Source organism: Pinus tabuliformis, chromosome 4_2 (genome assembly GCF_031772625.1).
Source record: "Pinus tabuliformis cultivar Carrire ecotype Pingquan chromosome 4_2, CPIR1, whole genome shotgun sequence".
Taxonomy (NCBI): domain Eukaryota; kingdom Viridiplantae; phylum Streptophyta; class Pinopsida; order Pinales; family Pinaceae; genus Pinus; species Pinus tabuliformis.
Window position 1 is genome coordinate 1,041,105,192 of NC_142304.1, and position 14,462 is coordinate 1,041,119,653.

General features: G+C 37.4%; 1 pseudogene; it reads left to right on the top strand.

Annotated features, from left to right (window-relative positions):
* Nucleotides 1–14,462, top strand: part of LOC149173173 (dolichyl-diphosphooligosaccharide--protein glycosyltransferase subunit 1B-like) — a 165,811-nt pseudogene that overhangs the window by 142,079 nt on the left and 9,270 nt on the right.

Sequence of the window (14,462 nt, forward strand, 5' to 3'; positions counted from 1 at the left end):
TGGAGCTATAGTCAATTTTTCAACCTCTTATTTTTCCTTAAGTATCTTCTCTATATGTTCCTCCATTTCATTTATCTTTATATTTTTCTCAATGATCAATTTGAGCATGCCTTCTTTATGATGCTCACTTTCTTCTATCTCTTTCTTTTGTGGATCCCCTATAGAAGGTAACTTCAGTTCTTTCCTAAGTGTTGCTATGTTTGTATTCTTTTTCTTGAGGATCTCCTCCACTTCTTTGACATCACAGGGATCATAACCCAGCTTGATCACCAAATCTTCCAATGTTTTTATTTTAGTTTCCTTTGCTAATGAAGACATTTTATCTAATTTTAATTGTGTCTGGACATTGGTGAGGGATGTTCTTAACTTTCAAAGTGCTATAGAAATATTTGTCATGGTGGAGAAAATCATTTCTCTAGATTGCCTATACATATCCATTTGATCAATGGGATGTATTTTCTTTGCATAAAATGAGAAGATAGTCTTCATATAGTCTGAAGGGGTTTTTGGAGATGGTACTTGAGCCTATAAGAATTCCATTTTCATCCTTCCTTTCTCACTGTCAAATTTTGTTAGCAACCTATGCTAGGAGGTAGAAGTCTATTTCCAAAACGAAGCATGGGTGAGTGTTTCATTTTTTTGTTTAATTTCCAAAATCTTACTGAAGATATTGGGATCATCATGTTCACCCAATTCTGTTGACTGTGATTTTTTTGAAGGATTCTATGAGGCCGAGGAGGATGGGGTATCAGGGAAGAGCTCTGACCTTGTGGGAACCTGTAAACCAATCATAATAATAATTTCTTGTTCTTCCTCATTCTAAATGGTGACATATTTGAGATGTGTCCTTTGATTTTTCTGTTGAATGATGAATTCTTGGGCACTTATTTTTATACATGCTGGAGATGAAGGTTCTTCCCTTTTCCTTTTTTCTTGTTTATCTTGAGGTACTGGAGTGTGGAGGGTGGTTGTAGATAGAATCTTCTCTTCTGCTTCTTGTAGTGTATTTTACTCCCACTAGTATTGATTCATGAACTTCTCAATATCTGGTTTGGGGGTATGATTATAAGGTGTGGTTTTGAGTTCCCCCCTTAAATTAGAAATTATGCCAAATGGGTCATATGACCAGGCGAAACTGGGCTGAAAATTGAATTGCTTAAGGATTGAGTCTTCCTCATATCCTATTGTTCTGGTATTACATATGAATGGTCCCACTTGGGTCTTGATCTTAAATTGTGATTTTCTTTTACCTAAGACAATTAAATGGATTTCATCCATATTGATCATCTTCCTTATGTATTCCATAGAGGAAATCCTCATTGAAACATATTTAGGTAGCTTGTATGGAGCTAGCTCACATCCATACATCCTTATCTCTGAATAATTCTGGTATAGATACTGATATCCAATTATTGTCAGCTCACTCAGGTTCAACACCATTTTAATATCTGAACTGATCCTTGGCTCACTCTAACTGCTAAGAAGCCCTGCAATTGTATGAACAAAATTGTCTATGAAGTCTGCAAATTTCAACTCTATTGAGCTTTTCCTAAATAATGAATTCCACTATATCATTAGTTGGTTGATGCATTGATAATCTTGTTTATGTAAAGTTATTGGAAACTTATATTCTTGGTGAAAAAGAAACATATAGACTAATATAGATACATATTTAAACATGCCTTCTGTAGTAATATTCATCATTTGTTCACGCATATTATCAGCCAGAAATTGACTAAAATTAAACATGAATGTTGGCTTATATTCATTAGAGAAAATAGATAGAAAGCTTAGAAGAGGCTCATCCACCCACTGGTCTTATTGATACCCTAAAAGCCAAGAAACTAAAGCAATGATCTGTTTGGATTTATCTAGGAACATAGAAGCTAGATAAGGGGGGTTTTTCTTGGGAAGTTGAGAATTTTCTAGAAGGAAAATCTCAAAAATCTGGTCTCTCTGAGGAAAGGTGAGCTTATGATACAAATCCATAAGGACAACTGCAAAAAAATGGCTGAGGGAGTCATTTTCGGGAATTAGCAACATCTGGTTTATGGTTTTAGGTGCAATTGAGATTAGAATGTCTCCCTTCTAGGCCACAATGGTTCTTTGCAGGGGATTGTATCTAGCTTGACACCACATGACACGATTAGGGAAATAGTGTGTATATGGGAACATGAACATTGTAATAGGGATTCCCAACGGTTAATTTCATCTTGATGGTCTAGGTAGTTTTGCTTCAACCAGTTGTGTAATTCAAATAGGTTGAATTGACACTCAGTATCAACAATCTTGTAATACTAGTCTACCAATGGCATATGGTCGAGGTCTAGCGTAGCAGAGGTTTTAGGATTATCCTCACTCTTTTGATTTTCTACTAGAGGATTGGCCCTTTCCCTTTGGTGCCATGTCTAAGGAGTTTGAGAAGGAACAAGATAACAAATATTTGGCATGTGAACACGTACCTGGATGAGTGATGAATATATGTCAATGGTAGTGGGCTCTGAATTTGATGGGATTGATAGGTGTTGGCAATAGTGGGGGTTGCGAGACCTGAAATCAGTACCTACAATCAAAATAGTAACATCACAACTAGGAGAGTCGCGTCAGGTGAGACGAGGCGGATTTTATAAGACTTAGATCAATTACCGTTGTGGTTAGTACCATTACATAATGATATTTATATGAATTAATGGGCAACGAGAAATTTGCAACTGATAATGTATAACAGCCGAATAGCAACGAGAATTGGTGGTGAGCAAGGGTTAGAATTACAAGTGGCACGGTGTAATTAGAGGTAGGTAAAATATGGGAGGTGACCATTGGTGGTAGCGAAGGAGAGATAGGAAGATTTGAAAGGGGGGAGTGGTGGTATGTGGTTTTCAACGAGGGGGGTGCGAAGTCATGAGGAAGGGCCACGTTGTGTGGGGCTCAGGAAAATCAATACCACTTTTCGAACCCCCCCACTTGCCGTTAACAGGAAATGAGGTGAGCGGGTGTGAAGTTGTTTCCCCACTATTGATTCGGGCGGGGAACATCATGGCCATTGAGAGGTTCATTTTCGATATCACAAGCTCACAAAACATCTTGTTGTCTCCCGACCTTATAATAAAACCCAATGCTTAATGCTTATTAAAATTTGTTAATCATGTTTAAATGAAATGATTAGTTCATTATTTAACCAAGGTTAATCTATCTAAAGCATGATTAATATATCCTATGGGTGCATTTGATCTAGAAGACCCTCTTTTTATTTCCTAAGGTTACTTCTGACCCTATTCTAGTGCATAAAATGCAATTGACCAAGTTTAAATTCTTTGGTCGTTTGTTCTCTAATCTATCTTATCTACTAATTTCAACCAAGATTAGACAATTTGATTGAAATATTTCCTAATCTAAAAACATAAATTTAAATATGTTTGATCATGATTATACTATATGATTCAAATAGGAACTAGTGGCATCTAAGTTTGCTCACATGTACACTTGTTTTTTTTTTCATGGGGTTATTTTCATTATTTGTTTTCAATTTTTTTTTATATTTTCATTCTTTTATTCTATTTTTTGTTTTGTTTTTTTATACCCTCTTTTATAAATATATAACTTATCAAAACCATTTATGTTACAAAAATTTTCATCAAGATAAGATCAATGTGGGTTAGAAAATGAAAAAAATCTCAAAACTAAAAAAAAAATAGGTAATATAAAAATACAAGAATATTCATTTTTTTAATTTTTTTAAGGATCTAAGGCATCCATGACATCAAATAAATTCATATATTCCACATAAATTTTAAAATAAAACTAATATATAAGGTGTATAATATTTCTAGTGCTAAATCACGCATACTAATGAATCATGTCCTAAATCTTGTCTCAATCTCAAATTACCAATAAAAAATATAATAAATGTATCTCATCATCATAAGTCATATACAATGAAACTAGATATGTAAAATACTAACTAATGATTTCCTCTACCCTTTTTACTAGAAAATGTAATGCCTTTTCCTCTAGAGGAATAAGGCCCTCGAGTGGGATTAGGCTCTTATGTCCTCTTGAAGAAGTCGGTGGTGGTCAACTATGTCCATTACTGGTGACCATGCTATGTGTAGAATTTCCTATAGATTCACAACCTCATGCAAATTACTAAAGCACAAGACAAGAATCTACCTCTACTTTCAACGAGCGGAAACCAACAGATTGATGAAAACAATATGAATAATAAGAAGATAAATCTATGGCACATAACACAATAAGTTTTCATGGGGAAAGCCACAGCTCAAGACCCCGCCTATCTGTATTGCATTAAATCAGAAATATGAGTGAAGATACAAATGTTGTGTTAGAGTCGGTCCTTACAGCCCTCCGTCAGAGATCTGTTTGTTTTTTTGCATAACATTCTTAGGTGTCTCACTCATTCCACTTCGTTGCATTTCGCTAGGGGCATGCCATTCACTGACGACAGGGTCTGGTCATCTTGTCTTTCCTCATGCTTGTACCTGCAGATCTAATTAAAATTCCTCAAAAAAATCACTGAAGTTTAGGTCACGTCATCACAGTCATAAATAATTATTTTCGGTAAAAAGAGTCTTTAGTCCTAGAGTCTAGGGTTTCAAGTCTTTTGATATATGTGATAAAAGCTCACAGGCCATGAGGTTGGTTTCGAAAGTTTCCTATTTCATATTCCCAAAAACATTTGAAGACATTTTTTAGTTCAAAACTCTATTTTGAATTGGAAACTGTCAAATTTAGTTTTTGTAATATGGATGTATTTGTTTGACCATAAGAGGTTTCAAAGCAAGCCTCTAATTTTTGCCAAAGCCAAATGCCAAAATTCCTACAAAAAAGTCAAGACAATCATCAGTGAGAGATTAAGAGAAAGAATGAAAAATCAAAGACATAATTGTATTAAATGATAAAGTGCCAAAAGCCAAACATTATAAAAGTGGGTTATGGTTTAATGAGATATTTTATAACCCACTATAAAGCATGGAAAACAAATCATTTTCACAAATTTCTCAAAGCAAGACCAAAATAGAGTGTTGAAGGCGAAGTGGAAACGTTTCAAGGTTGTGGAGTTGAAGGAGAAGTGCGCGCTATGCACAGAGAAGGCGCGCGCTACGCACTGGGCATCACCGGCCTGTGCAAAATTACATGCGCGCTACGCATTGGGAGCGCGCTACGCATACAAATTCAGAGCCAAAAAAATTTTGCTCCTTCGTTCGGATCCACGCCAAATCGCCTCCAACTGTTTGCAAACAGTCTGATTTCAGCACAATGTCAGAGACGGATTCAGTTTATGAACAGGATCATGACAGTGATTCCCACAGCAAAAATTAATGTGCCACGGAGGTTTCATAACTCAGGGAGGAACCTACTTCTTTGGCTTAATTGCATGTTTGCCCGCTTGCAATGGATTGTTTTCGCTATCAGACATGCTACCACTATTGTGAGTTGATTTCACAAATTCAGCATCATCATGAGCTAGCTCATCTATTTGTTCTACACTTACATGATGGCCATATAAATCTTGTCAGAGTAGATTTCATTCTGTCACCAGAAACCATTGCTCAGGCCACCGGAATACCAAATGTAGGAGAGGAATGGAACAAGAGATAGCAGCCAGATAAATTCTACTATGATCCATACTCAAACCTGGGTTTATAAGGCAGCTAAGCAAGGTATTTCCATTCAGATTTCTAAAGGATGAGTTTGCACCCTTGATGAAGCTTATCATTCGATATTTTAGTTGTGAGGGCAGATTCTCGCACCTCTATACGTACCATATTCGTTTGTTGATGCATTTCACGAGGGTACGTATGATGAGCATTCCATACTTCATGTATCACAACATAGAGAGGATGACATATCTTGTACAGAGGAAGACCCCAGCACAACAACATAGAAGTATATATCATTATGCGCTGATCAAAATCATTGTGGTACAGCAGCTCACACAGCAGGGCATCACTTGGGAGGATTTCATCTCCCGTGACTTCTTCACAGCGCTACAACCGCCTCCTGAGGTAGTTCATGATGAGGGAGAGCCTTCACATCAGTTTGACATTCCTGAGACCGAGCATATTAGTGCTCCAGTGTATGTGACATACCAGTGAGGCCACAGGGCCTTATTTGCAGCTACACGACGAGTACTATCTCCACATGGCATGGAAGGGGTCTCGCCTTCTTCTTCAGCACAGGTACAGGTTCAGGACAGAGGCAAGAGGCTGATGCATGAGGAGAGCCCATTAGGAGGCCATGATATTGATGTTACACTCAGTGATGTGGATGGGAGCTATCCTGGCTTGGAACTGAAAGAGGTCATCCAAAAGCAGAAGGCTAAGATTGATAGCTTGAATGAGAAGTTGATGAAGGCAGAATGTCTGATCAAATATATAGAGCAGCGCAATAAGCAGCTAGAGGACCAGCACACACTTATAGAGCTGTGACAAATCCGTGAAGACCGAAAGTTGGCCCGAAAAAGACCTGGCGGTTTGACACCTTTTGAGCGGCAATTTTGGCTTGAGAAAATCAATCGACATCTAGAGGAGTTATTGGCGAAGTCCAATAGAGACAAAGACATGCTCTGTCATATGAAACATCACTATTGGGCTCGCATGCACGTCGGCAAAGCAAAAATAAAGATTTTGAAAAGGAGGTTGAGAAAAGCACTAAAACGGCGAAAGAGGCCTAATCCACTTCGGATTTTGGCTGAGACTTCGGTGGCTGAGCATGATACATGATGGAGGGTCTTCACTCCGAATTTGAGCAAATTCGGAGAAATTTTTGTCATTTTGAAATTTTTGGCTTGCAAAACAGGTTTTTCAGCCCAACGCGTAGCGTGTCAACGCGCTCGCTTATGATTGGGACACTTTCTGGAGGAAAAATTTATAGTTTCGGATTTTTCATGGTAAGTTATGCATGCTCTAGTATGGCCGAGGAATTTCATCAATTTCTGGATGATCAAAATGGTCAAAAACACCACGAAATCCACCTTTCTGCCACCTTCTGCACCAGCAGGAAGTACTTGTGGGAAAATGAAATTTTGAAAGGGCAAATGAGCTCCAAATTGGGAAATTCCACTTGGGATGGATAGCAGACATCCATGGATTTCCAACCAGCTATTGTGAGCTTGACTTTGATGTCGGGAAGTGCCCCAAAAACAAGCTGAAAGGCGCGCTACACATAGAGGTTTTTGGTTAAATTTTCATCCTCCAGCTCAGGAATTCGGCCAGTTTTCACCAATTTCACCTTCTGATGTAGTATGTGACTTATTTGATGTAATTTGATGTTTATGATGTAAATTTGTCACTTATTTACCTATTCTAGATGATTCATTCACAAAATAGCAAAAATTTAATGTAATGAATCAGTTTCCCTTCTTTTAGAGGCAGGTTGTTTGGATGCCTAGTTTTCAGCTCTATGTTTGGAATTAGTTCAAACTGCTCCTAGAAGGAGGAGCTCGACCCCTAGAGGCTAGGAGATAGGTTGGCATGGTCTATATTATGTAGATTTTCAGTCAGTAGCAAGGGTTGGACTATTGGGAAAGTTTTGGCACACTATTGTACATATCTTCTGCATTTTGGCTAAGGAAAGATCAGAGGTTTTGCAGCACCTGTTGGGATTCATGTGGTTTTCAGTTTTGATGGTGTGTTCTCTCAGTTATTTGTAAGTTCTTTAATGTTTTAATGTATGCCATTCCCTTCTTTTGCTTCCGAAACTAAATGAATTAGTAAGTGAGGTTGAATCCATTGATTTCAGTGCTCTGCCTTTAAATTTGTTTAGTTTTATATGTTTTCATCAGTCTGGAGAGGATTCTTGTTTCCCCTTGCCCTTTTCAGCTCCTTGTCATTCTGATCCATCCATACATATGATCAAAAAGCATTAAAGCTGTTAAATTGAGACTTCGGTGATCCATAATAGTTGTAAGAAGAGCTTCGGCATAAATCACATAAAGGGAGATCTTTGTCGACGCGTTTCGAGCCAGCAAGTGTGGCTCATCGTCAGGACAAGTTGAAGAAACAGATCGAGCTTTGCAAGTTAAATAGTCTGAGTAGGGCCTCCAACAGCTATCTAGATCAACGGCTAGATTTGACCAAGGGAGAGTCAAAAAGTCAAATGGATTATTTAGAGGGTTACATTATTAATTTAATAATTAAAAATTATTATTAAATGGGAAATAGTTATAATGGAGACCTAATATTTTATACCTAAGGTAAAAGTAAGAGGATAATAAAATAAATAATAATAAAAATAAGCAATTAAATAAATAATAATAAATATTCGTTAGTAGGTAAATAGATTAAAATAATAAAAACATAAATAAAAATGAAAATAATATAAAATTTAGTTACGAAAAATTAGCTAGAAATAACAATAATAATATAATTAAATAAATTAAGATATAAAATAATATAAATTAGTCATGAAAGAAATAGTAAAATATATATTCGTTAATAACTATATGAAATAATAACAATATATAAAGGCTAGTTACGGACATCAAAAAAATAATAATAATAATAATAATATGTATACGTTAATAGAAAAAAAAAAAAATAATAATAATAATAATATGTATACGTTAATAGATAAATAAAATAAATAACTTATATATATATAAATACTAATAATAAAACTAAGTAAATATATATTTGTTAATAATATAAGTACCAATATCAAATGGGAAAAAGGGGGGGGGGGGGGGGGGGGGGGGACGACTAAATAATACTGATATTATTAATATATTTGTTAATAGATAAAAAATATACATAAAGATCATATAAAATAGATAAAAATAAAAATAATAATGAGTCAATAAAAAACTGATAAGAATATGAAAACCAATATCAACTCGGCAAAGGCGGGAAAGGAACGATACAACTCAGAAGGAGAAGGACCGGAAAGAGTCCAGAGCAAGAAGGATAAACCAAAGGAGACAGGAAGGCTCCAGGGGAACGATGAAAGCGAAAAAGATGAAGGGGGGGGCGAACTAAGATGAAAGGGCAGGGATCCAACACCTACTGATCTTCCAGCCGTCATCTCTATTGAGATTGTTAGGTCTTCTTTTAATCTCAATAGCTTCCCTGAGTTTGCTTCCCTGAGTTTAAGATGATGGAACTGGGCAACCTTGGCAACCACCTTAGCCTCCTAAATACAAACATGATGCTTGGTCTTCACCACATGCTCTGCTAACGCTGAAGACTTGGTTCTCCCATGTCTTAGGTCAGCTGCATGTTCGTTGATCCTTTGATGGATGGAGCGCCCCGTTTCCCCGATGTAGGGGGTCCCACAAGAACAAGGGATCAAGTAGACACCCTTCATGTCCTTGGGGTCAACGGGATCTTTCACAGATCGGAGGGAATTACGAATCGTGTTGAGGGGTCTAAAAGAAGAGGGAATATCATACCTCTTAAGGATTCGAGCAATCTTGTTTGTGGTTCTTTGGACATAGGGAAGGTGGACCCCTATTCGGTGTTCCTTAGGTTCTTTTTTAATAGTTGCATTCCTAGATGCTTTAAGGAAAGCCTTCTAACCTAGGCGTCTACTATATCCATTCTCCACAAAGACATCAAGGAGATGGGATCTCTCCTTATCAAAGCTCTCATTATCAGAAATCCTGAGGGCTCGAGTAGCAAGGGTGTTAAGGACACCTATCTTCTGAGCAGGGAAATGATGGGAATCGGCATGCAGATACTGCTCAGTATGCATTTTCTTCCAGAACACAGAGTGGAAGAGATAGCCGTCCTTATTCCTCGAAATAAGAATATCTAGGAAAGGGAGGCAACCATCGACTTCTTTCTCCATGGTTGCCTCCCTTTCCTAGATATTCTTATTTCGAGGAATAAGGACGGCTATCTCTCCCACTCTGTGTTCCGAAAGAAAATGCATACTGAGCAGTATCTGCATGCCGATTCCCATCATTTCCCTGCTCAGAAGATAGGTGTCCTTAACACCCTCGCTACTCGAGCCCTCAGGATTTCTGATAATGAGAGCTTTGATAAGGAGAGATCCCATCTCCTTGATGTCTTTGTGGAGAATGGATATAGTAGACGCCTAGGTCAGAAGGCTTTCCTTAAAGCATCTAGGAATGCAGCTATTAAAAAAGAACCTAAGGAACGTCGAATAGGGGTCCACCTTCCCTATGTCCAAGGAACCACAGACAAGATTGCTCGAATACTTAAGAGGTATGATATTCCCTCTTCTTTTAGACCCCTCAACACGATTCATAATTCCCTCCGATCTGTGAAATATCCCGTTGACCCCAAGGACATGAAGGGTGTCTACTTGATCCCTTGTTCTTGTGGGACCCCCTACATCGGGGAAACGGGGCGCTCCATCCATCAGAGGATCAAGAACATGCAGCTGACCTAAGACATGGGAGAACCAAGTCTTCAGCGTTAGCAGAGCATGTGGTGAAGACCAAGCATCATGTTTGTATTGAGGAGGCTAAGGTGGTTGCCAAGGTTGCCCAGTTCCATCATCGTAAACTCAGGGAAGCTATTGAGATTGAAAGAAGACCTAACAATCTCAATAGAGATGACGGCTGGAAGATCAGTAGGTGTTGGATCCCTGCCCTTTCATCTTAGTTCGCCCCCCCCCCCTTCATCTTTTTCGCTTTCATCGTTCCCCTGGAGCCTTCCTGTCTCCTTTGGTTTATCCTTCTTGCTCTGGACTCTTTCCGGTCCTTCTCCTTCTGAGTTGTATCGTTCCTTTCCCGCCTTTGCCGAGTTGATATTGGTTTTCATATTCTTATCAGTTTTTTATTGACTCATTATTATTTTTATTTTTATCTATTTTATATGATCTTTATGTATATTTTTTATCTATTAACAAATATATTAATAATATCAGTATAATTTAGTCGTCCCCCCCCCTTTTTCCCATTTGATATTGGTACTTATATTATTAACAAATATATATATTTACTTAGTTTTATTATTAGTATTTTTATATATATAAGTTATTTATTTTATTTATCTATTAACGTATACATATTATTATTATTATTATTATTTTCTATTAACGTATACATATTATTATTATTATTATTATTATTATTATTATTTATTTATTTTTATTTTTTGATGTCCGTAACTAGCCTTTATATATTGTTATTATTTCATATAGTTATTAACAAATATATATTTTACTATTTCTTTCATGACTAATTTATATTATTTTATATCTTAATTTATTTAATTATATTATTATTGTTATTTCTAGATAATTTTTCGTAACTAACTTTTATATTATTTTCATTTTTATTTATGTTTTTATTATTTTAATCTATTTATCTACTAACGAATATTTATTATTATTTATTTAATTGCTTATTTTTATTTTTATTTATTTTACTATCCTCTTACTTTTACCTTAGGTATAAAATATTAGGTCTCCATTATAACTATTTCCCATTTAATAATAATTTTTAATTATTAAATTAATAATGTAACCCTCTAAATAATCCATTTGACTTTTTGACTGTCCCTTGGTCAAATCTAGCCGTTGATCTAGATAGCTGTTGGAGGCCCTGCTCAGACTATTTAACTTGCAAAGCTGGATCTGTTTCTTCAACTTGTCCTGACGATGAGCCACACTTGCTGGCTCGAAATGCGTCGACAAAGATCTCTCTTTATGTGATTTACGCCGAAGCTCTTCTTACAAGCATTAAAGCTATTACCTACCTTGCCCCAACTCGAATTCTGCAAAGATCTAGTCTCATCCCCGAGCCCAAATTTGTTTTTTCCTTTTTTTTTCCAACAAAACCCCAAAAATTTTAAATCAAACCTACCTATCCATTTACTAGCCTAAAATCAATATCCATTACAAGTCATCTCAGTTCCTTTGAAGACTTTTTGCTGAGATAGACCTGGAGAGAGCCCTCTCCTGTCCTCGTAGGGCTAGCTACGAGGCTGAGCTTGGTTTGATGTGGCCTTGAGTCTCGCCTTCCCTCAGCCTAAGGCAGATTCCAGCGCTAACATAGTGGCGACCATACTGGGGAGAAAATGGTTTGCTTGTTGATGTCATTTCTTTTATAAGCTACAGACGGAGCCTGAAGATTAGCCAGGTAGCCTTCGAAACGCTTTTGCTTTGCATTAGCGCAAGTAGATAAACGCTACTTCAGTCAATCTCCGGTCTAGCTTGTAATCGTGACACTTGAAACACCCCAGTACATCTGCAAATTCTAAGCTTCTGGATGATAAGCTTAGAGTTTAACAGGCTGAAAAAGTTGTTTATGTTCCTTTGATTTCTTGAAAATAACACGCTGGCTTCAAAGAGATATACCAGAGCTAATCCAGATCCTAATCCTCCTCCTGTTTACGAAAATCCCAATTTGATTCCGAGACTCCTTCGTCAAGAGAGCTCTGTGACTCCCGTGTTTAAATCTCATTCATGTCCTGCAATTTTTAAGTATCTTGAAGAACTTGATTTTGACGAGAAGTTTGAATTGTCGCTGTTTAAAACTAAATCTGAAAGTGCACTTGATTCTCTAGTTCCAAATCCTGACTTTGCTGCAGCCCTTGAAATTGAAAGAAACAATAAATTAATTGAAAATTTTATCTTGAGGCACCTTCAGAGAAACATTCAGGCTGCAAATCTTGCTGATTTCCTAGAAGCTGCATCTGCAAATATTGGATCTTCTATCACGGCTTCCGCCTCGAAAGTTCCCACCGAACCGCCTTTCATTCCCACTATTCCCCTACAACCTATAATCACATATCAAAAGTCTGCAGTAAATTCCCCTTCTTCATCCCACGTTGCTTCTCCTCCGCATACACCTCCTCATACTCCTCATACTTCAGTTACACCCACTCCTCCAACAACCCCCAGACCAAATCCGCCAAGGGCAATGGCCGCTCGGTTTGCACCTCTCGCTCTACCTCAAGTTTTGAATGACATGCCCGCAGATTATCAAAGTAAAATTCCTTTGTTCGATGGCACACCTCAGAGTATCACAGCTCAGCAACATGTCGACAAAATGTCGGATTTCTTCGATCTCCATGAGATTGATGAAGAGAATGTGACTATGAGGTTATTCGTGTAGACTTTTGGTGGAGAGGTAAGGAAATGGTTCAGAGCTTTGCCGGCCAGAAGTGTTCCTACATTAGAATATCTGAAGAGACAGTTTCTGGAACGTTGGGAAGTAAAGAAAGATCCACTGCAAATCAAATCTGAATACACTAAGATCAAACGAAATGCTGGAGAGTTCATTCAAGACTATTGCATTAGATTTAACGCAGTGTATAATGCAATTCCAGATGATTTAAAACCAACTAGAAAATCAGCATTTTTTAAGTTCCCGGATGGTTTTGATATGGACATGGCTTATCAATTAAGGGAGAGAGATCCACCTACCTTAGGAGAAATGCAGAAAATTTCCGTTAGTGTTGAGGCAAATTTGAATGATAAGAGAGCTAGAATGAAAGCCGAGAAGAAAGTCTCAATAAAAGAAGAAGCCTCCACATTAGACCAAGTTCTCCACAAGGTAGAAAAGATGATTGAAAGGTTAGCTCTTGATAAGCTTGAATTGCAGATTCGGAATCCTAATTTTCGTGGCCAACAGCAGCCTCAATTTAGGATCAAATAGCGTGAGCAGCGAGCACAAGAAACGGCAGCACAACAGTAGCAAGTAAAGACACCTCTTCAGCAGAATTTTGTTGGTCAAGAATCAGATGATGAAGATAATGTAGTTGGGGAAGAAAATCACTTCTTTACTCCTGATGATATGCCCACATTTATCACTGAAGATGATGAAAATGCAGTAAGTTCAGCAGTACAGCATGATGCAGATTTTATCTTGGCAAACAATACACCCCTTGACGAAGAGTCGGATGAGTATCAGAGAGGTTATATGCATGCTTTTTCCACCCAGCAGCGTCAGTATTCACTTAGAAACAGAAATGTTCCCATCAATCTAGTCCAAAAAAGAAAGGAAGTTCCAGCATCTAAAGATGAAACACCAGTTGCCCCAAAGAAAGGAAAAGAGAGTGTTGATCCTATGACTAGCAAGCCTCCACCAGCAAATGAAAAGGTAAATCAGCCCATTGTATCAAAGGATAAACCTAAAAAGAAAGATGTTCCAGCCAAAGAGGTAGAAAAGACTTCTACTTTTAGTTTAGAAAATGAAATTTCTAAATTGAAGGTATCCATTCCTTTGACTGAGCTCATGAAAAACAGCAGCTATAGAGGTCAAGTCTCCAAAATTTTGAATTTTGACCCAATGTCTGATATGGTGAGTGTGGAGGATGATCAACCGAAATTGATTTTTGGACTAGCATTGAGTGGTGAGTCTAAAGTACCTCATTTTTATATCAGTTTGAGAGTGCATGAGTTTGTGTTGCATAATGCTATGTTTGATACCGGCGCCTCCCACAATCTTATGCCGAAAGCTATCATGGAAAATTTGGGTTTGGACATCAATAGGAAATATCATGATCTTTATTCATTTGATTCTAGCA